Source organism: Oncorhynchus mykiss, chromosome 6, assembly GCF_013265735.2.
Source record: "Oncorhynchus mykiss isolate Arlee chromosome 6, USDA_OmykA_1.1, whole genome shotgun sequence".
NCBI classification, from domain to species: Eukaryota; Metazoa; Chordata; class Actinopteri; order Salmoniformes; family Salmonidae; genus Oncorhynchus; species Oncorhynchus mykiss.
This window is the reverse complement of record NC_048570.1, coordinates 98,361,421-98,386,967: the sequence shown is the minus strand read 5'-3', so window position 1 is coordinate 98,386,967 and position 25,547 is coordinate 98,361,421.

The window sequence follows — 25,547 nt, the reverse complement described above, 5'->3', positions numbered from 1 at the left end:
CACATTTTTTATTTACAGTGACCGGGACGACGCCCCTATGGGACTCCCAGACACGGACAACGCCCCTATGGGACTCCCAGACACGGACGACGCCCCTATGGGACTCCCAGACACGGACGACGCCCCTATGGGACTCCCAAACACAACGCCCCTATGGGACTCACAAACACGGACGACGCCCCTATGGGACTCCAAAACACGACGCCCCTATGGGACTCCCAAACACAGACGCCCCTATGGGACTCCCAAACACAGACGCCCCTATGGGACTCCCAAACACAGACGCCCCTATGGGACTCCCAAACACGACACCCCTATGGGACTCCCAAACACGACGCCCCTATGGGACTCCCAAACACGGACGCCCCTATGGGACTCCCAGACACGGACGACGCCCCTATGGGACTCCCAGACACGGACGACGCCCCTATGGGACTCCCAAACACAACGCCCCTATGGGACTCACAAACACGGACGACGCCCCTATGGGACTCCCAAACACAGACGACGCCCCTATGGGACTCCAAAACACGACGCCCCTATGGGACTCCCAAACACAGACGCCCCTATGGGACTCCCAAACACAGACGCCCCTATGGGACTCCCAAACACGACACCCCTATGGGACTCCCAAACACGACGCCCCTATGGGACTCCCAAACACGGACGCCCCTATGGGACTCCCAGACACGGACGACGTCCCTATGGGACTCTCAGACACGGACGACGCCCCTATGGGACTCCCAGACACGGACGACGCCCCTATGGGACTCCCAGACACGGACGACGCCCCTATGGGATTCACAGACACGGATGACGCCCCTATGGGACTCCCAGACACGGACGACGCCCCTATGGGACTCCCAGACACGGACGACGCCCCTATGGGACTCCCAGACACGGACGACGCCCCTATGGGACTCCCAGACACGGACGGATTGTGTGCCGCCCCTATGGGACTCCCAAACACGGCCCGATTGTGTGCCGCCCCTATGGGACTCCCAAACACGGCCCGATTGTGTGCCGCCCCTATGGGACTCCCAAACACGGCCCGATTGTGTGCCGCCCCTATGGGACTCCCAGACACGGCCGGATGTTCTACAGCCTGGATATGAAGGGTGGTAATCGGTAGCTGTAAAGAGTACATGTCTTGAAAATAAGAATTTTAATAACTTCATCATGCTCAAAGGATTTTCTTTTTAAATCTACCAATGGGTTAGGGTTAGGGTTAGGGTTAGGGTTATGGTTAGGGTTAGGGTTATGGGTTAGGGTTAGGGTTAGGGTTAGGGTTAGGGTTATGGGTTAGGGTTAGGGTTAGGGTTAGGGTTAGGGTTATGGTTAGGGTTAGGGTTAGGGTTATGGGTTAGGGTTAGGGTTAGGGTTAGGGTTAGGTTTAGTCTACCAATGGGTTAGGGTTAGTCTACCAATGGGTTAGGGTTAGTCTACCAATGGGTTAGGGTTAGGGTCAGGGTTAGGGTTAGTCTACCAATGGGTTAGGGTTAGGGTTAGGGTTAGTCTACCAATGGGTTAGGGTTAGTCTACCAATGGGTTAGGGTTAGTCTACCAATGGGTTAGGGTTAGGGTTAGGGTTAGGGTTAGTCTACCAATGGGTTAGGGTTAGGGTTAGTCTACCAATTGGTTAGGGTTAGTCTACCAATGGGTTAGGGTTAGTCTACCAATGGGTTAGGGTTAGGGTTAGGGTTAGGGTTAGTCTACCAATGGGTTAGGGTTAGGGTTAGTCTACCAATGGGTTAGGGTTAGGGTTAGGGTTAGGGTTAGGGTTAGGGTTAGGGTTAGTCTACCAATGGGTTAGGGTTAGGGTTAGGGTTAGGGTTAGGGTTAGGGTTATGGTTAGGGTTAGGGTTAGGGTTAGTCTACCAATGGGTTAGGGTTAGGGTTAGGGTTAGGGTTAGGGTTAGGGTTAGTCTACCAATGGGTTAGGGTTAGGGTCAGGGTTAGTCTACCAATGGGTTAGGGTTAGGGTTAGGGTTAGGGTTAGTCTACCAATGGGTGCCCTTCTTGTGAGGCATTGGAAAACCTCCCTGGTCTTTGTGGTTGAATGTGTGTTTGAAATTCACTGCTCGACTGAAGGGACCTTACAGATAATTGTATGTGTGGGGGTGCAGAGATGAGCTAGTCATTCAGAAATCATGTTAAACACTTTTATTACACACAGTGTGTCCATGCAACTTCTTACGTGACTTGAAAAGCACATTTTTACTCCTGAACTTATTTGGATGCTTGTCATAACAAAGGGGTTGAATACTTATTGACTCAAGACATTTCAGATTTTCATTTTTAATTCATTTGTCAAAAAAATAAAAAATACTAAAATAACATAATTCCACTTTGACATGATGAGGTAATGGGGTAGGCCAGTGACACAACATCTCAATTTAATCAATTTTAAATTAATATTGTAAAACAACAACAATGTGGAAACAGTAAACGGATGGGAATGCTTTTTGAAAGTAAATGGGAAATTAGGGAAGAACAACCTGACCTTTTCTGGCCCCCTACCGCAGACAAATTAGAGAGCTGCCAAGCATACCTCCATCTTAGTTCACGGTGTAGAATACAATGTGTCAAGAGCCTGCCAAGCAGACCTCTATCTTAGTTCACGGTCTAGAATACAATGTGTCAAGAGCCTGCCAAGCAGACCTCTATCTTAGTTCACAGTCTAGAATACAATGTGTCAAGGGGCTGTCTTAGTTCACGGTGTAGAATACAATGTGTCAAGAGCCTCTATCTTAGTTCACGGTCTAGAATACAATGTGTCAAGAGCCTCTATCTTAGTTCACGGTCTAGAATACAATGTGTCAAGGGGCTGCCCAGCATACCTCTATCTTAGTTCACAGTGTAGAATGCAATGTGTCAAGGCGCGGCCAAGTCTACACCTGCCTCAGGTCAACAAGTAGAGTACAAATGTACAATTTCTCCTGTTTGGCTTCCTGGAGTGAGTCTGAACCCGTCTCGAGAGCTATGATTCTGATAAATGATAAACTCACAATTGTCTCCTTTCACCACAGGAAGTCTTGACATCTGTAAGAATATGGATTGCACAGGCAATTATTTCTGAGTGGAACTAAGGTATTCACAGGAATTCTCTCTCTTTCTCTCGCTCCCTCTCCCCTCTCTCGCTCCCTCTCCCCTCTCTCGCTCCCTCTCCCCTCTCCTTAAAGTTAAGCAAAATACATTTAAAGTAAAGTAAAATACCCTTAAAGTAGAATAAAATACCCTTAAAGTAGAGTAAAATACCCTTAAAGTAGAGTAAAATACCCTTAAAGTAGAGTAAAATACCCTTAAAGTAGAGTAAAATACCCTTAAAGTAGAGTAAAATACCCTTAAAGTAGAGCAAAATACCCTTAAAGTAGAGTAAAATACCCTTAAAGTAGAGTAAAATACCCTTAAAGTAGAGTAAAATACCCTTAAAGTAGAGCAAAATACCCTTAAAGTAGAGTAAAATACCCTTAAAGTAGAGTAAAATACCCTTAAAGTAGAGTAAAATACCCTTAAAGTAGAGTAAAATACCCTTAAAGTTAAATACATTTAAAGTAAAGTAAAATAAACTTAAAGTACAGCAAATACCCTTGAATTAAAGCTAGAGTAAAAGCCACTGCAGCATGAGAACTTGCTGCTACTCTCAGCGTAAGTAGGTGTGCTGTCTCAGCCCTGTAATCCACCCCTTGTTGCTAAAGATATTTACCCTAAATATTTAGACGTTTGTGTGTGGGAATCAATAAGTACAGCGTTTCAGACCCACGCAACGCTTTCTAATTTTGTTTGGCACGGGTCTTGACCTTTGTTCTGGAGCTGTTCTGTAATCTTGGTCAAAGCCTTGCCCAACTTGGCAAAGAATATTCACAAGGCCAAGATCACCAAACCTGAGATCCGACCTGTGTCAATCAATATATTAAACCAGAACCAATTTTTATTTATTTTACCTTTATTTAACTAGGCAAGTCAGTTAAGAACAAATTCTTATTTTCAATGACGGCCTAGGAACAGTGTGCCGAACTGTCTGAACCTTGTCAGCTTGGGGATTTGAACTTGCAACCTTACTAATCCAACACTCTAACCACTAGGCTACTCTGCCGCCCCAAACCAAGAGGCTGAATGGAATGTCAACACTCTACGTTTACCTAAAACCCAGCCATACAATACTTGTACCTCTCCATACAATACTGGTACCTCTCCATACAATACTGGTACCTCTCCATACAATACTGGTATCACTCCATACAATACTGAAGTTATATACAATACTGGTACCTCTCCATACAATACTGGTACCTCTCCATACAATACTGGTATCACTCCATACAATACAGGTACCACTCCATACAATACTGAAGTTATAAACAACAGCCCATACACACCACCACCTCATACACACCACCACCCCATACACACCACCTCATACACACCACCACCTCATACACACCACCAACTCAAACACACCACCTCATACACACCACCACCTCAAACATACCCTCACCTCATACACACCACCACCTCATACACACCACCACCTCATACACACCACCACCTCATACACGACACCACCTCATACACACTCCCACCTCATACACACCCCCACCTCATACACACCACCTCATACACACCCCCACCCCATACACACCACCACCTCATACACACCACCACCTCATATACACCACCACCTCATACACACCACCACCTCATACACACCACCACCCCATACACACCCCCACCTCATACACACCCCCACCTCATACACACCACCACCCCATACACACCCCCACCTCATACACACCACCACCTCATAGACACCACCACCTCATACACACCACCTCCTCATACACACCATTACCTCATACACACCATTACCTCATACACACCATTACCTCATACACACCATTACCTCATACACACCATTACCTCATACACACCATCTCATACACACCACCACTTCATACACACCACCACCTCATACACACCACCACCTCATACACACCACCACCTCATACACACCCCCACCTCATATACACCATTACCTCATAAACACCATTACCTCATACACACCATCTCATACACACCATTACCTCATACACACCATCTCATACACACCACCCCATACACACCCCCACCTCATACACACCACCTCAAACACACTACCACCTCATACACACCACCACCTCATACACACCACCACCTCATACACACCACCACCTCATATACACCATTACCTCATACACACCATTACCTCATACACACCATCTCATACACACCCCCACCTCGTGCACACCCCCACCTCCTACACACCACCACCTCATACACATCACCACCTCATACACACCACCACCCCATTCACACCACCACCTCATACACACCACCACCTCATACACACCACCACCTCATACACACCACCACCTCATACATACACCCACCTCATATACACCATTACCTCATACACACCATTACCTCATACACACCATCTCATACACACCATTACCTCATACACACCACCACCTCATACACACCACCACCTCATACACACCACCACCTCATACACACCACCACCTCATACACACCACCACCTCATACACACCCCCACCTCATATACACCATTACCTCATACACACCATCTCATACACACCACCCCATACACACCCCCACCTCATACACAACACCCCATACACACCCCCACCTCATACACACCACCACCTCATACACACCCCACCTCATATACACCATTACCTCATACACACCATTACCTCATTCACACCACCACCTCATACACACCACTCCCTCATACACACCACCCCATACACACCCCCACCTCATACACACCACCACCTCATACACACCCCCACCTCATATACACCATTACCTCATACACACCCCCACCTCATACACACCCCCACCTCATACACACCCCCACCTCATACACACCACCACCTCATACACACCCCCACCTCATACACACCACCACCTCATACACACCACCACCTCATACACACCACCACCTCATACACACCACCACCTCATACACACCCCCACCTCATACACCCCCCCCACCTCATACACACCACCACCTCATACACACAGAAGTAGATGAATAGTGATGGCATGTTACCAGCCATACAGGTCTGTGGGTCAGAAAACGTTTGAGAGCCTCCTCTTCCTTCCCCACAGCTAAAAAGCTATCTTTCCTATGAGCTGCTTCATAGCACTGACAGCTGTAGTGACCTGTGCCATTTCTCAAGGTGGGGCTTTGTGTCCAAGTAATATCTGCCTGGGCCTTTGTAGGGCCTTCCTCCTGGTATAGAGGTCCTGGATGGCAGGAAACGTGGCCCCAGTGATGTACTGGGCCGTACGCAATACCCTCTGTTTGGAGACCGAGCAGTTGCCATACCAGGCAGTGATGCAACAAGTCAGGATGCTCTCGATGGTGCAGCTGTAAAACTTTTTGAGGATCTGAGGACCCATGACAAATCTTTTCAGTCTCCTGTGGGGGAATAGGTTTTGTCGTGCCCTCTTCACGACATTCTTGGTGTGTTTGGACCATGTTAGTTTGTTGGTGATGTGGACGCCAAGGAACTTGAAGCTCTCAAACTGCTCCGCTACAGCCTCTTCAAAGTGGTAGGCGTGTTGTGTAAATCAAATGATACAAACCCCCCAAAAAATCAATCGGAGCTCTCGGCTGTGCTTCCCCTTTGTAGTCTGTAATGGTTTGCAAAGCGATGACACATCCGACGAGCGTTAGAGTTGGTGTATTATGATTGGATCTTAGTCTGTATTGACGCTTTGCTTGTCTGATGGTTGATCGGAGGGCATTGCAGGATTTCTTATAAGGGTTAGAGTTCCGCTCCTTGAAAGCAGCAGCTCTACCCTTTAGCTCAGTGCGAATGTTGCCTGTTATCCATGGCTTCTGGTTGGGGTATGTACGTACGGTCACTGTGGGGACCACGTCCTCAATGCACTTATTGATGAAGTCAGTGACTGATGTGGTGTACTTCTCAGTGCCATCAGAAGAATCCCGTAGCATGTTCCAGTCTGTGCTGCAAAACAGTCCTGTAATTTAGCATATGCCGCATCTGACCACTTTTTTTATAGACCGAGTCACTGGTGCTTCCTGCTTTCATTTTGTGCTTGTAAGCAGGAATCAGGAGGGTAGAATTATGGTCAGATTTGCCAAATGGAGGGCGAGGGAGAGCTTTGTATGCGTCTCTGTGTGTATAGCAAAGGTGGTCCAGAGTTATTTTCCCCTCTGGTTGCACATTGAACATGCTGATAGAAATTTGGTAAAACAGATTTAAGTTTCCCTGAAATTAAAGTCCCCGGCTACTAGGAGCGCCGCCTCTGGGTGAGCGTTTTCCTGTTTGCTTATGGCGGGAATAAAGCTCATTCAGTGCTGTCTTAGTGCCAGCATCATTCTGTGGTGGTATGTAAACAGATAAGAAAAATACAGATGAAAACTCTCTAGGTAGATAGTGTAGTCTACAGCTTATCATGAGACACTCTACCTCAGGTGAGCAACACCTAAAGACTTCCTTAGTTATCGTGCACCAGCTGTATTTACAGAACGACATAGTCCACCACCCCTTGTCTAACCAGACACCGCTGTTCTATCCTGCCGATACAAGGTATAACCAGCCAGCTGTATGTTGATAATGTCGTCGTTCAGCCACGACTCCGTGAAGCATAAGATATGACAGTTGTGAATGTCCCGTTGGTAGTTTAATCTTCCGCGTAGATCATCGATTTTATTTTCTAAAGATTGCACGTTTGCTAGCAGAATGGAAGGCAGTGGAGGTTTATTCGATCGCCTACGAATTCTCAGAAAGCAGCCCGCCCTCTGGCCCCTTTCTCTCTGCCTTCTCTTCACACAAATCACGGGGATCTGGGCCTGTTCTCGAGGAAGCAGTATATCGTTCGCGTCAGCCTCGTCAGACTCGTTAAAGAAAAAAACGGATTCTGCCAGTCCGTGGTGAGTAATCGCTGTCCTGATGTCCAGATGTTATTTTCGGGGATAAGAGACGATAGCGGTAACATTATGTGTAAAATAAGTACAAAAAAAAGTTACAAACAACGCAAATTAACGAGAAAAACAAAACAATCAGCCTTCTACTCCGGCGCCATCTGGTGGTTACATTGTTACACTACCAGGGCATCGCTCAAGGTGAGCCTTTATGTCCTGGTAATGTCTGTCTGGTCACACCGTCTGAGAGACAGAGAAATAACTTCTATCAGGGATTCTGAAGGAGCCCAGATCCTGTTGATCTACAGTACCACACATTTATTACCAGAGTATAACACACACACACACCACACACACACACACACACACACATACCATACACACACACCACACACCATACACACACACCACACTCATACACACACACACACACACACACATACCATACACACACACCACACACCATAAACACACACCACACACACACCACACTCACACACACACATACCATACACACACACCACACACACACACACATACCATACACACACACCACACACCATAGACACACACCATACATCACACACACACATACCATACACACACACACATACCATACACACACACACCACACACCATACACGCACACACACTACACACACTCACACACACACACACCCAACACCATACACCACACACACCACACACAAACAAGCAACATAGTAATAGTAACAGGTGTAATGTAGTTACAGTATGTACTAGATACAGTAATCTCTGTGTTGATGTTTTCTAGGAAAGAGCAGCCAAGAGTTCAACCAGGGGCGGACTCGGACCAGAAATCGGTCCAGGCATTTCAGTCCATTTTCCCCCTCGAGGCAACCACACTATCCCATTTCTAACACATAAGTCAATTTCCCCCCTCAAGGCAGCCACACTATCCCATTTCTTTCCCTCTTGGCTCCTATAATTAGTCAAATAATAATGATTATTTTTGCTCTAAATCCCCAATTTAGACCGACCCACTGAGTTAAAGATGGACCAGCCCATCTGGCATTTGCCAGAATTGCCCCAGGGCCAGTTCTACAATGGGCTCAACAGTCCAACTGATGATTGTAAATACGACATGACTTGAAATATAAAGACAATAAAAGATGATGAAACATTTCAGGCATGTATTATTTCCAAGAAACGGTATATGAGTGTCAGGCGGGGAATCAGCCAATGATTTATCATGATAACGATCTGGTGTGTTTACTGGCAGGGAGTCTGTTGGAGAGGAAACGTATAAACCCAACGTCTGCTACCTCTATGCTGTCTCCCTGCTTCTGATCTCTCTACTCTGTCTGCCTGCTTCTGATCTCTCTATACTGTCTCCCTGCTTCTGATCTCTCTTTACTGACTCCCTGCTTATGCGCCCTCTATACTGTCTCTTCTGATCTCTCTATACTGTCTCCCTGCTTCTGATCTCTCTATACTGTCTCTTCTGATCTCTCTATACTGTCTCCCTGCTTCTGCTACCTCTATACTGTCTCCCTGCTTCTGATCCCTCTATACTGTCTCCCTGCTTCTGATCTCTCTATACTGTCTCCCTGCTTCTGCTCCCCCTATACTGTCTCCCTGCTTCTGATCTCTCTATACTGTCTCCCTGCTTCTGATCTCTCTATACTGTCTCCCTGCTTCTGATCTCTCTATACTGTCTCCCTGCTTCTGATCTCTCCATACTGTCTACCTGCTTCTGATCTCTCTATACTGTCTCCCTGCTTCTGATCTCTCTATACTATCTCCCTGCTTCTGATCTCTCTATACTGTCTCTTCTGATCTCTCTATACTGTATCCCTGCTTCTGATCTCTCTATACTGTCTCTTCTGATCTCTCTATACTGTCTCTTCTGATCTCTCTATACTGTATCCCTGCTTCGAATCTCTCTATACTGTCTCCCTGCTTCTGATCTCTCTACTCTGTCTCCCTGCTTCTGATCTCTCTATACTGTATCCCTGCTTCTGATCTCTCTATACTGTCTCTTCTGATCTCTCGATACTGTCTCTTCTGATCTCTCTATACTGTATCCCTGCTTCTGATCTCTATAATCTGTCTCCCTGCTTCTCCCCCCTCTATACTGTCTCCCTGCTTCTGAGCTCTCTATACTGTCTCTTCTGATCTCTCTATACTGTCTCTTCTGATCTCTCTATACTGTATCCCTGCTTCTGAAACTCTCTACTCTGTCTCCCTGCTTCTCCCCCCTCTATTCTGTCTCCCTGCTTCTGAGCTCTCTATACTGTCTCTTCTGATCTCTATACTCTGTCTCCCTGCTGCTGATCTCTCTATACTGTCTCCCTGCTTCTGCTCCCTCTATACTGTCTCTTCTGATCTCTCTACTCTGTCTCCCTGCCTCTGCTCCCTCTATACTGTCTCTTCTGATCCCTCTACTCTGTCTCCCTGCTCCCTCTATTCTGTCTCTACTGATCTCTCTACTCTGTCTCTCTACTCTGTCTCTTCTGATCTCTCTACTCTGTCTCCTCTGATCTCTCTACTCTGATCTCTCTACTCTGTCTCTTCTGATCTCTCTACTCTGTCTCCTCTAATCTCTCTACTCTGTCTCTACTGATCTCTCTACTCTGTCTCTACTGATCTCTCTACTCTGTCTCCTCTGATCTCTATACTCTGTCTCCTCTGATCTCTCTACTCTGTCTCCTCTGATTTCTCTACTACTGTATGTCTCTTAAGTTTTTAATACAACTACAAAATTAGTTTGCAACACTGTTCTCCTTTTAAAAAGTATTAGTAGAGTACTGTATTTCCTCTGTGGCTTGCATTGGGAAATGGGTTGTCAGCCCCAACGAACAAAACCACATTCAATCCCTTAGACACAAAGCCATCAACTTTAACCAACAGGCAGAACAGCCAGTCCCTTGGACACAAAGACATCATCCCATAACCAGCAGGCAGAACAGCCAGTCCCTTGGACACAAAGACATCGTCCCATAACCAACAGGCAGAACAGCCAGTCCCTTGGACACAAAGACATCATCCCATAACCAACAGGGGGAACAGCCAGTCCCTTGGACACAAAGACATCGTCCCATAACCAACAGGCAGAACAGCCAGTCCCTTGGACACAAAGACATCATCCCATAACCAACAGGCAGAACAGCCAGTCCCTTGGACACAAAGACATCATCCCATAACCAGCAGGCAGAACAGCCAGTCCCTTGGACACAAAGACATCGTCCCATAACCAACAGGCAGAACAGCCAGTCCCTTGGACACAAAGACATCATCCCATAACCAACAGGCAGAACAGCCAGTCCCTTGGACACAAAGACATCGACTTTAACCAACAGGCAGAACAGCCAGTCCCTTGGACACAAAGACATCATCCCATAACCAACAGGCAGAACAGCCAGTCCCCTTGGACACAAAGACTTCGCCCATAACCAACTTGATGACTGTTTGCTGGGCTGGCTGTCTTCAGAAAGCTTTCCAACCCTTTCCAACCCATTCATTCAGCTTGGGTAGACTGGCAGTCATACGTGTGTATGTCAAGTTGAAATGTGTTCATTAGTACAGTCAGTCAAAAAAGGAACACCATGACAGTCTAGCTGTATTACAAGAGACAGCGGCTGTGTCCCAAATGTCACCCTTTTCCCCTAATATAGCACGACGACTTTAGATCAGACACCTAAGGGCCCTGGTCAAAAGTAGTGCACTACATAGGGAATAGGGGGGGGGACGGGGCGCGTGTTTTGGGATGCGTTTAGTTACACCACAGTCAATGACAGAGTCAGAGCGAAGCCACAAAGCCACAACAAAGGGACCGTTTTCAAAGGCTGTGTGGATTCAGAACGACTTTAACAGCTGCCATATAATGAATATGACTCACTTTTGGAAATGCTGACTGTCGACACGTAGAATAAACCAGAGAGAAAGTCGTACAAAGGCAATAATGTTATGTCCCATTAGCCTCGACCGGGTGCCAGTCCACTCATTGCCTGCATCCATTGTATTTCAATGTCTTTCAATGTCTTTCATTGTATTTCAATGTCTTTCATTGTCTTTCATTGTCTTTCAATGTCTTTCAATGTCTTTCATTGTCTTTCAATGTCTTTCAATGTCTTTCATTGTCTTTCATTGTCTTTCATTGTCTTTCATTGTCTTTCAATGTCTTTCATTGTCTTTCATTGTCTTTCATTGTCTTTCAATGTCTTTCATTGTCTTTCATTGTCTTTCAATGTCTTTCATTGTCTTTCAATGTCTTTCAATGTATTTCAATGTCTTTCAATGTCTTTCATTGTCTTTCATTGTCTTTCATTGTCTTTCAATGCCTTTCATTGTCTTTCAATGTCTTTCAATGTATTTCAATGTCTTTCAATGTCTTTCATTGTCTTTCAATGTCTTTCAATGTCTTTCATTGTCTTTCATTGTCTTTCAATGTCTTTCATTGTCTTTCATTGTCTTTCAATGTATTTCAATGTCTTTCATTGTCTTTCAATGTCTTTCATTGTCTTTCATTGTCTTTCAATGTATTTCAATGTCTTTCATTGTCTTTCAATGTCTTTCATTGTCTTTCATTGTCTTTCATTGTCTTTCAATGTATTTCATTGTCTTTCATTGTCTTTCATTGTCTTTCATTGTCTTTCATTGTCTTTCAATGCCTTTCATTGTCTTTCAATGTCTTTCAATGTATTTCAATGTCTTTCAATGTCTTTCATTGTCTTTCAATGTCTTTCAATGTCTTTCATTGTCTTTCATTGTCTTTCAATGTCTTTCATTGTCTTTCATTGTCTTTCAATGTATTTCAATGTCTTTCAATGTCTTTCATTGTCTTTCAATGTCTTTCATTGTCTTTCATTGTCTTTCAATGCCTTTCATTGTCTTTCAATGTCTTTCAATGTATTTCAATGTCTTTCAATGTCTTTCATTGTCTTTCAATGTCTTTCAATGTCTTTCATTGTCTTTCATTGTCTTTCAATGTCTTTCATTGTCTTTCATTGTCTTTCAATGTATTTCAATGTCTTTCAATGTCTTTCATTGTCTTTCAATGTCTTTCATTGTCTTTCATTGTCTTTCAATGCCTTTCATTGTCTTTCAATGTCTTTCAATGTATTTCAATGTCTTTCAATGTCTTTCATTGTCTTTCAATGTCTTTCAATGTCTTTCATTGTCTTTCATTGTCTTTCAATGTCTTTCATTGTCTTTCATTGTCTTTCAATGTATTTCAATGTCTTCCATTGTCTTCCATTATCTTTCTTGGCCATATTGCTGTTGAATGTAATTAGACAGCTGGGCTTGGGGGAATAAATGGCTTTTGAAACATCAAAAGAGATTATTTTAGTTGCCAGGTTTGTATTCAACAATAACTTGTTAACGCCAGTTGATATAGCTGGACTGAATCTGATGATCTTATCCTATAGACAGGCCTCGACAGATCACTCTCTGGTAAATCTGATCATATCCTATAGACAGGCCTCAACAGATCACTCTCTGGTAAATCTGATCTTATCCTATAGACAGGCCTCAACAGATCACTCTCTGGTAAATCTGATCATATCCTATAGACAGGCCTCAACAGATCAGTCTCTGGTAAACCTGATCACATCCCATAGACAGGCCTCAACAGATCCATATTTGGTAACCTGATCATATCCTATAGACAGGCCTCGACAGATCCATATTTGGTAAACTGATCATATCCTATAGACAGGCCTCGACAGATCCATATTTGGTAACCTGATCATATCCTATAGACAGTCCTCGACAGATCCATATTTGGTAACCTGATCATATCCTATGGACAGGCCCCGACAGATCCATATTTGGTAAACCTGATCATATCCTATGGACAGGCCCCGACAGATCCATATTTGGTAAACCTGATCATATCCTATAGACAGGCCTCGACAGATCACTCTCTGGTAAACCTGATCATATCCTATGGACAGGCCTCGACAGATCACTCTCTGGTAAACCTGATCATATCCTATGGACAGGCCCGACAGATCACTCTCTGGTAAACCTGATCATATCCTATGGACAGGCCCGACAGATCACTCTCTGGTAAACTGTTTGTTTAATGGTAAAGTTAACAAGACTGTTTGTTCATGCACTCAACCGTTTATTGGCTATTAACCTGATTTGTAGATCTTGGGCCTGTATTCAAACCGTGTCTCATAGTGGAAGAGCTTATCTAAGATCAGTTGATCCTATTGGATCATAATGAATACGTTTATATGGACAGGAGGGGAGGGGCTTCCTCCTAAATCAGCACTCCTACTATAAAAACATAGACCCATAGCCGTAATGGTGTCTCAGTCCTCCCTGTACTGAGAACATGGACCCATAGCTGTAATGGTGTCTCGGTTCTCCCTGTACTGAGAACATGGACCCATAGCTGTAATATTGTCTCGGTCCTCCCTGTACTGAGAACATGGACCCATAGCTGTAATATTGTCTCGGTCCTCCCTGTACTAGAACATGGACCCATAGCTGTAATGTTGTCTCGGTCCTCCATGTACTAGAACATGGACCCATAGCTGTAATGTTGTCTTGGTCCTCCCTGTACTAGAACATGGACCCATAGCCGTAATGGTGTCTCGGTCCTCCCTGTACTGAGAACATGGACCCATAGCTGTAATGTTGTCTCGGTCCTCCCTGTACTGAGAACACGGACCCATAGCTGTAATGTTGTCTCGGTCCTCCCTGTACTAGAACATGGACCCATAGTTGTAATGTTGTCTCGGTCCTCCCTGTACTGGAACATGGACCCATAGCTGTAATGTTTTCTCGGTCCTCCCTGTACTAGAACATGGACCCATAGCCGTAATGGTGTCTCGGTCCTCCCTGTACTGAGAACATGGACCCATAGTTGTAATGTTGTCTCGGTCCTCCCTGTACTAGAACATGGACCCATAGTTGTAATGTTGTCTCGGTCCTCCCTGTACTGAGAACATGGACCCATAGCTGTAATGTTGTCTCGGTCCTCCCTGTACTAGAACATGGACCCATAGCTGTAATGTTGTCTCGGTTCTCCCTGTACTAGAACATGGACCCATAGCTGTAATGTTGTCTCGGTCCTCCCTGTACTAGAACATGGACCCATAGCTGTAATGTTGTCGCGGTCCTCCCTGTACTAGAACATGGACCCATAGCTGTAATGTTGTCTCGGTCCTCCCTGTACTGAGAACAACACTTTAGTGACAATCTCCACAACCTCTGTCAGTCTGCCCTAAATGGTACCGTTTTCTTGCAGTAGTGCACCGTATGGACCTCGGCCAAATGTTTACTGTAATATAACAGGAATAAGGTATCATTTGGGACACGGTCTGTGTCTCCTGGTCAGAGGGCCGTCTCAGAGTGGCTTTATTGACACAAGCAAGTTAGTTTTAGTAACAGTCTCCGGTAAGCTTTAGGATCAGTCTACAGTTAGCTTTAGGAACAGTCTACAGTTAGCTTTAGGAACAGTCTACAGTTCGCTTTAGGAACAGTCTACAGTTAGCTTTAGGAACATTCTACAGTTAGCTTTAGGAACAGTCTACAGTTAGCTTTAGGAACAGTCTACAGTTAGCTTTAGGAACAGTCTACAGTTAGCTTTAGGAACAGTCTACAGTTAGCTTCATGAATAGTCTACAGTTAGCTTTAGGAACAGTCTACAGTTAGCTTTAGGAACAGTCTACAGTTAGCTTTAGGAACAGTCTACAGTTAGCTTTAGGAACAGTCTCCAGTTAGCTTTAGTAACAGTCTCCAGTTAGCTTTAGGAACAGTCTCCAGTTAGCTTTAGGAACAGTCTACAGTTAGCTTTAGGAACAGTCTACAGTTAGCTTTAGGAACAGTCTCCAGTTAGCTTTAGGAACAGTCTCCAGTTAGCTTTAGGAACAGTCTCCAGTTAGCTTTAGGAACAGTCTACAGTTAGCTTTAGGAACAGTCTACAGTTAGCTTTAGGAACAGTCTACAGTTAGCTTTAGGAACAGTCTCCAGTTAGCTTTAGGAACAGTCTACAGTTAGCTGTAGTAACAGTCTACTGTAGACTAACTGTATGTCTCCCCAACATTGTGACTTCCCTGCAGCTCACACAGATTTGGGACTGAGTGTCCCAGTAAAGGCAGCTGTCTTGAGTCAGACCCAAGTCCCACTGATCCACTACAAGGACTCTCTGTCCCATCCTGCAACCCCACAGCTCTACTGGCAGCACTTCCCTTGTCTCGGTCCAACCTAAACTCTTATTGGAAACCCCGGCCTGAACACGGAGATTTGAAAACTGAGCTCAGCGTTAGTTCAGCGTTAGTTGGCAGCTCCGTGTCCAAACCTCACAGGCGGAGACACGGAGAGCCCTGGGGAGCACTTCTCTCAAAAGAAACCCCGGGGCGCCTCTTGCAGCTGTTTCAGGGGCTGTTGGCTAAACAAACTGGTGTGAGTTTGTTAGACCAACCTATTGGAACATCTGACTCCTGCCTCCTGCCCTTTACATGACCATGTCCAATAGGCCTGTCCCCTCTGTCACTCTGTCCTATCCTGGACACCTGATGGGAAGAGAAAGCCAGGACATCCAACAGAGGAAAGGGGAGAGGAACAAATGACATAGGAGATGAGTGGGGCGGCAGGGTAGACTAGTGGTTAGAGTGGAGGGGCGGGAGGGTAGCCTAGTGGTTAGAATGGAGTGGTGGAGGGGCGGCAGGGTAGACTAGTGGTTAGAGTGGAGGGGCGGCAGGGTAGACTAGTGGTTAGAGTGGAGGGGCGGCAGGGTAGACTAGTGGTTAGAGTGGAGGGGCGGCAGGGTAGACTAGTGGTTAGAGTGGAGGGGTGGCAGGGTAGCCTAGTGGTTAGAGTGGAGGGGCGGCAGGGTAGCCTAGTGGTTTGAGCTGAGCGGCGGCAGGGTAGCCTAGTGGTTCAAGTGGAGGGGCGGCAGGGTAGCCTAGTGGTTCGAGTGGAGGGGCGGCAGGGTAGCCTAGTGGTTAGAGCATTGGACTAGTAACCGGAAGGTTGCAAGTTCAAATCCTCGAGCTGACAAGGTACAAATCGTTCTGCCCCTGAACAAGGCAGTTAACCCACTGTTCCTAGGCCGTCATTGAAAAAAGTAACTTGTTCTTAACTGACTTGCCTAGATAAATAAACTAAAGGAGTGTGGTCTGACTTGAGCGGAAATATTGTATTTCCTGTTCTGAAAGGAAGAGGGGCTGCTTTATTTCCTGTTCTGAAAGGAAGAGTGGCTGTTGTTTTATCTGTTCTGAAAGGAAGAGGGGCTGTTGTGTTGCCTGTTCTGAAAGGAAGAGGGGCTGCCTGTTCTGAAAGGAAGAGTGAATGTTGTATTTCCTGTTCTGAAAGGAAGAGCGGCTGTTGTATTTCCTGTTCTGAACGAACGGCTCATTGAAACATGGCGTGACATGGGGACCTCTAGCATTGAACCCAATTAAAGTAGTCAGTCAAAACAACCAACAAACACATTTACTGCAGCTAGCGCGCTAGCAACAATGCCTTGTTCTTCTCACTTCATTTAACAATCCCCCCGTTGAGGTCAAGCATGGATGTGAGAGTTCAAACAGAGACAGTACTTTCATAACATTTGGTTATGAATAGGTCTTGTCAATGCAAAGTATCAGGAAGCACAGCCAATCAGGCCATCTGTTATTAAAGGCCCGTACAGCATAGCTACATATCTTATTCCACAGATTGATGTTAGTTAGATAGTTTGAAGACTAGATGTACAGTCTGGAACATTTAGTACAGAGAGAAGGGTTAGACATGGGCTATCCAAGGTCTGCTCAGATTGGTCAGATTGTCTATTTGCCTTGTCGAAGCACCACAACCCATGTTGCTATGGCCCCTCTAGATTAGATTAAAAAGACAGATAGAGAGAGAGAGAGGCAGAGAGACAGAGAGAGATAGACACAGAGAGAGAGACACACAGAGAGGGAGAGAGAGACAAAGAAAGAGAGAGAGACAGAGAGACAGAGAGAGAGAGAGAGAGAGGGAGAGAGAGAGAGAGAGAGAGACAGAGAGAGACAGAGAGAGAGAGAGAGAGAGAGACAGAGAGAAAGAGAGAGAGAGACAGAGAGACAGAGAGAGAGAGAGAGAGAGAGAGAGAGAGAGAGAGAGAGACAGAGAGAGAGAGAAAGAGAGAGAGAGACAGAGAGAAAGAGAGAGAGAGACAGAGAGAAAGAGAGAGAGAGAGAGAGAGACAGAGAGACAGAGAGAGAGAGAGAGAGAGAGAGACAGAGAGAGAGAGACAGAGAGAGAGAGAGAGAGACAGAGAGACAGAGACAGAGAGAGAGGGAGAGGGAGAGAGACAGAGAACGTATTTCTAACCAATTGTGTTTTTGGTCGTTTCTGTGCATTTTTTGTCACTTATGTTTTTAACTTATTTTGTACTCTGTGGTCTACTCAGATTCTGCTGCTATCTTCTCTTATCACCAAAAATAACTTCTGGGTATCAGAACTGTGATTTCTCACCACGGACTGGCAGAATCCAATTTTTCCTTAAACGAGTCCGACAAGCCTAAAGTGAATGATATACTGCTCTCCCGGGAACAGGCCCAGATGCCCATCATTAGCGTGTTAAGAAGGCGGAGACAAATGGGCCAGAGGGCGGGCTGCATTCTGAGAATATGTAGGTGATCAAATAAACCCCCATTTCCTCCCATTCTGCTAGCAAACGTGTAATCTTTAGAAAATAAAATCGCTGACCTACGTGGAAGATTAAACTACCAACGGGACATTCACAACTGTAATATCTTATGCTTCACGGAGTCGTGGCTGAACGACGACATTATCAACATACTAGACATTATCAACATACTAGACATTATCAACATACTAGACATTATCAACATACTAGACATTATCAACATACTAGACATTATCAACATACATACTAACATACTAACACAGCTGCCTACACTATCAACATACAGCTGGCTGGTTATACGCTCGGTGACTGTCATGGTGACTGTCTCGGCAGGATAGAACAGCGGTGTCTGGTTAGACAAGGTGCGGCGGACTATGTCGTTCTGTAAATAACAGCTGGTGCACGATAACTAAGGAAGTCTTGAGGTGTTGCTCGCCCGAGGAAGAGTATCTCATGATAAGCTGTAGACCACACTATCTACCTAGAGAGTTTTCATCTGTATTTTTCGCAGCTGTCTACATACCACCACAGACTGATGCTGGCACTAAGACCACACTGAATGAGCTTTATTCCCGCCCTAAGCAAACAGGAAAACGTTCACCCAGAGGCGGCGCTCCTAGTAGCCGGGGACTTTAATTTCAGGGAAACTTAAATCTGTTTTACCAAATTTCTATCAGCCTGTTCAATGTGCAACCAGAGGGAAAAAACTCTGGACCACCTTTGCTATACACACAGAGACGCATACAAAGCTCTCCCTCGCCCTCCGTTTGGCAAATCTAACCATAATTCTATCCTCCTGATTCCTGCTTACAAACAAAAATAAAAGCAGGAAGCATCAGTGACTCAATTACTGATGAAGCAGATGCTAAACTACAGGACTGTTTTGCACAGACTGGAATATGTTCCGCGATTCCTCCGATGGCATTGAGGAGTACACCACATCACCCATTGGCTTCATCAATAAGTGCATTGATGACATCATCCCCACAGTGACCGTACTTACGTACCCCAACCAGAAGCCATGGATTACAGGCAACATCCACACTGAGCTAGAGGATAGAGCTGCCACTTTCAAGGAGCGGGACTCTAACCCGGAAGCTGATGTGGCAGGGCTTGCAAGCCACTACAGACTACAAAGGGAAGCACAGCTGAGAAGCTGCCCAGTGACACGAGCCTACCAGATGAGCTAAACTACTTCTATGTTCGCTACGAGGCAAATAACACTGACGCATGTATGACAGCACCAGCTGTTCCGGATGACTGTCTGATATCGCTCTCTGCAGACGATGTGAGTAAGACCTTTAAACAGGTCAACGTTCACAAGGCCGCAAGGCCAGGTGGATTACCAGGACGTGTACTGCGAGCATGAGCTGACCAACAGGCAAGTGTCTTCACTGACAATTTCAACCTCTTCCTGTCCGGGTCTGTAGTACCAACATGTTTCAAGCAGACAACCATAGTCCCTGTGCCCAAGGACACTAAGGTAACCTGCCTAAATGACAACCGACCTTTAGCACTCACGTCTGTAGTCATGAAATGCTTTGAAAGGCTGGTCATGGCTCACATCAACAACAGTATCCAAGAAACCCTACACCCACTCCAATTTGCATACCGCACCAACAGATACCCAGATGAGACAATCTCTACTGCACTCCACACTGCCCTTTCACACCTGAACAAAAGGAACACCTATGTGAGAATGCAATTAATTGACTACAGCTCAGCGTTCAACACCATAGTGCCCTCAAAGCTCATCAATAAGCTAAGGACCCTGGCACTGAACACCTCCCTCTGCAACTAGAGATCCTGGATTTTCTGACTGGCCGCCCACAGGTGGCAAGGGTAGGTAACAACACATCCGCCATGCTGATCCTCAACGCGGGGGCCCCTCAGGGGTGTGTGCTCAGTCCCCTCCTGTGCTCCCTGTTCACTCATGACTGCACGGCCAGGCACGACTCGAACACCATCATTAAGTTTGCCGATGGCACAACAGTGGAAGGCCTGATCACCGACAAAGACGAGACAGCCTGTAGGGAGGAGGTCAGTGACCTGGCCGTGTGGTGCCAGGACAACAACCTCTCTCTCAACGTGATCAAGACAAAGGAGATGATTGTGGACTACAGGAAAAGGAGGACGGAGCACGCCAACATTCTCATCGCCGGGGCTGCAGTGGAGCAGGTTGAGAGCTTCAAGTTCCTTGGTCACCAACAAACTAACATGGTCCAAGCACACCAAGACAGTCGTGAAGAGGGCACGACAAAACCTATTCTCCCTCAGGAAACTAACACCATCGAAAGCAACACCATCGAGAGCATCCTGACTGGTTGCGTCACTGCCAGGTATGGCAACTGCTCGGCCTCCGACTAAGGCACTACAGAGGGTAGTGCCAAGTCAGGGTTCAAGAGGCTTCTAAACAGCTTCTACTCCCCAAGCCGTAAGACTCCTGAACAGCCAATCAAATGGCTACCCAGACTATTTACATTAACCCCCATTTTTTACACTGCTGCTACTCTCTGTTGTTATCATCTATGCATAGTCACTTTAATAACTCTACTGACATGTACATACTACCTCAACTAACCTGGTGCCCCCACACATCGACTCTGTACCGGTACCCCCTGTATATAGCCTCCACATTGACTCTGTACCAGTACCCCCCCTGTGTATAGCCTCCACATTGACTCTGTACCGGTACCCCCTGTATATAGCCTCCACATCGACTCTGTACCAGTACCCCCCCTGTATATAGCCTCCACATTGACTCTGTACCAGTACCCCCCCCTGTATATAGCCTCCACATTGACTCTGTACCGGTACCCCCCCTGTGTATAGCCTCCACATTGACTCTGTACCGGTACCCCCTGTATATAGCCTCCACATCGACTCTGTACCGGTACCCCCTGTATATAGCCTCCACATTGACTCTGTACCGGTACCCCCTGTGTATAGCCTCCACATTGACTCTGTACCGGTACCCCCTGTATATAGCCTCCACATTGACTCTGTACCGGTACCCCCTGTATATAGCCTCCACATTGACTCTGTACCGGTACCCCCTGTATATAGCCTCCACATCGACTCTGTATCAGTACCCCCCCTGTATATAGCCTCCACATTGACTCTGTACCGGTACCCCCTGTGTATAGCCTCCACATTGACTCTGTACCGGTACCCCCTGTATATAGCCTCCACATCGACTCTGTACCGGTACCCCCTGTATATAGCCTCCACATTGACTCTGTACCGGTACCCCCTGTGTATAGCCTCCACATTGACTCTGTACCGGTACCCCCTGTATATAGCCTCCACATCGACTCTGTACCGGTACCCCCTGTATATAGTCTCTCTATTGTTATTTTACTGCTGCTCTTGAATTACTTGTTACTTTTATTTCTTATTCTTATTTTTTAAACTGCATTGATGGTTAGGGGCTCGTAAGTAAGCATTTCACTGTATGGTCCTACTACACCTGCTGTATATAGCGCATGTGACTAATACAATTTGATTTGATTTGATTAGCGAGAGCGAGATAGCCTGTTCTGAAAGGAAGAGGGGTTATTGTATTGAGTGGCTGCTTTATTATCAGTTCTGAACGAACGGCTCATTGAAACATGGCGTGACATGGGGACCTCTAGCATTGAACCCAATTAAAGTTGTCAGTCAAAATAACCAACAAACACATTTACTGCAGCTAGCGCGCTAGCAACAATGCCATGTTCTTCTCACTTCATTTAACAATCCGCCCGTTGAGGTCAAGCATGGATGTGAGAGTTCAAACAGAGACAGTACTTTCATGAGAGGAAAATGCCTGGAACATCATAACATTTGGTTATGAATAGGTCTTGCAAAGTATCAGGAAGCACAGCCAATCAGGTCATCTGTTGTTAAAGGCCCGTACAGCATAGCTACATATCTTATTCCACAGATTGATGTTAGTTAGATACTTTGAAGACTAGATGTACAGTCTGGGTTGTATTTTACCTTTATTTAACTAGGCACTTCAGTTAAGAACGAATTATTATTTATAATGGTGACCTACCCACGGCCAAACCCTAACCCGGACAACACTTGGCCAATTGTGCGCCGCCCTATGGGACTCCCTATCACGGCCGGTTGTGAACCAGAGTCTGTAGTGACACCTCTAGCACTGAGATGCTGTGCCTTAGACCGCTGTGATACAGCCTGGAATCGAACCAGGGTCTGTAGTGACACCTCTAGCACTGAGATGCAGTGCCTTAGACTGCTGTGATACAGCCTGGAATTGAACCAGGGTCTGTAGTGACACCTCTAGCACTGAGATGCACTGCCTTAGACCGCTGTGCCACTCGGGAGCCCAGATCCAATCAGGTGTTTAATTGCTTCAGATAACTGGTTGATGAGGTTACATTAGAATCACAACCACTTTATTCACCAAGCAAACTTACCCATACTCCCTAAAGTGACTTAGTGAATAGCACATTCACCCATACTCCCTAAAGTGACTTAGTGAATAGCACATTTACCCTAAAGTGACTTAGTGAATAGCACATTCACCCATACTCCCTAAAGTGACTTAGTGAATAGCACATTTACCCTAAAGTGACTTAGTGAATAGCACATTCACCCATACTCCCTAAAGTGACTTAGTGAATAGCACATTTACCCTAAAGTGACTTAGTGAATAGCACATTCACCCATACTCCCTAAAGTGACTTAGTGAATAGCACATTTACCCTAAAGTGACTTAGTGAATAGCACATTCACCCATACTCCCTAAAGTGACTTAGTGAATAGCACATTTACCCTAAAGTGACTTAGTGAATAGCACATTTACCCTAAAGTGACTTAGTGAATAGCACATTTACCCATACTCCCTAAAGTGACTTAGTGAATAGCACATTTACCCTAAAGTGACTTAGTGAATAGCACATTTACCCATACTCCCTAAAGTGACTTGGTGAATAGCACATTTACCCTAAAGTGACTTAGTGAATAGCACATTTACCCATACTCCCTAAAGTGACTTAGTGAATAGCACATTCACCCATACTCCCTAAAGTGACTTAGTGAATAGCACATTTACCCTAAAGTGACTTAGTGAATAGCACATTTACCCATACTCCCTAAAGTGACTTGGTGAATAGCACATTTACCCTAAAGTGACTTAGTGAATAGCACATTTACCCATACTCCCTAAAGTGACTTAGTGAATAGCACATTTACCCATACTCCCTAAAGTGACTTAGTGAATAGCACATTTACCCTAAAGTGACTTAGTGAATAGCACATTCACCCATACTCCCTAAAGTGACTTAGTGAATATCACATTTACCCATACTCCCTAATGTGACTTGGTGAATAGCACATTTACCCATACTCCCTAAAGTGACTTAGTGAATAGCACATTTACCCATACTCCCTAAAGTGACTTAGTGAATATCACATTTACCCATACTCCCTAAAGTGACTTAGTGAATAGCACATTTACCCATACTCCCTAAAGTGACTTAGTGAATAGCACATTTACCCTAAAGTGACTTAGTGAATAGCACATTTACCCATACTCCCTAAAGTGACTTAGTGAATAGCACATTTACCCTAAAGTGACTTAGTGAATAGCACATTTACCCTAAAGTGACTTAGTGAATAGCACATTTACCCATACTCCCTAAAGTGACTTAGTGAATAGCACATTTACCCTAAAGTGACTTAGTGAATAGCACATTTACCCTAAAGTGACTTAGTGAATAGCACATTTACCCATACTCCCTAAAGTGACTTAGTGAATAGCACATTTACCCTAAAGTGACTTAGTGAATAGCACATTCACCCATACTCCCTAAAGTGACTTAGTGAATATCACATTTACCCATACTCCCTAAAGTGACTTAGTGAATAGCACATTTACCCATACTCCCTAAAGTGACTTAGTGAATAGCACATTTACCCTAAAGTGACTTAGTGAATAGCACATTTACCCATACTCCCTAAAGTGACTTAGTGAATAGCACATTTACCCATGCTCCCTAAAGTGACTTGGTGAATAGCTGCTGCCAACAATAGACAACGTACAGATAGAAAACAGACACACAGTCAACATTATTTAAGAAACACACAGAATATTTCATCATTAACACAGTGAATAGAAAACATTCAACTCTGCACATGTATCTTCATCCCCACTGAATAATTTTGCACGCCCAATTTTTCAGTTTTTGATTTGTTAAAAAAGTTTGAAATATCCAATAAATGTCGTTCCACTTCATGATTGTCTCCCACTTGTTGTTGATTCTTCACAAACAAAAATACAGTTTTATATCTTTATGTTTGAAGCCTGAAATGTGGCAAAAGGTTGCAAAGTTCAAGGGGGCCGAATACTTTCGCAAGGCACTGTATATATACAGTGTTGTGCAGAGATTTACACAGTGCTAATTCACTATAGTTCAGTCATTAGTATTCCAGCTCAGTGGCGACAAGGTGAAGGGTTCGGTTCGGAGTCTCTTCATCCCTACGAGCCCGATGGCCGCTTGACGAGAGCAGGTTCTGGTCTTCATCCCTACGAGCCTGATGGCCGCTTGACGAGAGCAGGTTCTGGTCTTCATCCCTACGAGCCCGATGGCCGCTTGACGAGAGCAGGTTCTGGTCTTCATCCCTACGAGCCCGATGGCCGCTTGACGAGAGCAGGTTCTGGTCACGATCGACCTCAACTGTTTACCCTTGGAGTCTTTATTGGAAGGTGGGGTGTGGGCGGTGTGGACGGGTTTTTCCTGCGCGGTTTCCTTGTCCTGTTAGTTGTGCAGATCACCGTTGGGAGGGCAGGTGACAGCCGATGACCCTCTCGGCAGATCAGACATCAGCTTGGACCTTTTGGAGCTGGGCCGACGCAGACCCAAACCTAGACGGGGATGGAAGAGGTGAGGATGGACTCAAGATGGCCTTTGTATAACCGAACTGAAGAACCAGGGTTGGGAAACACTGGTGTAGATTGAG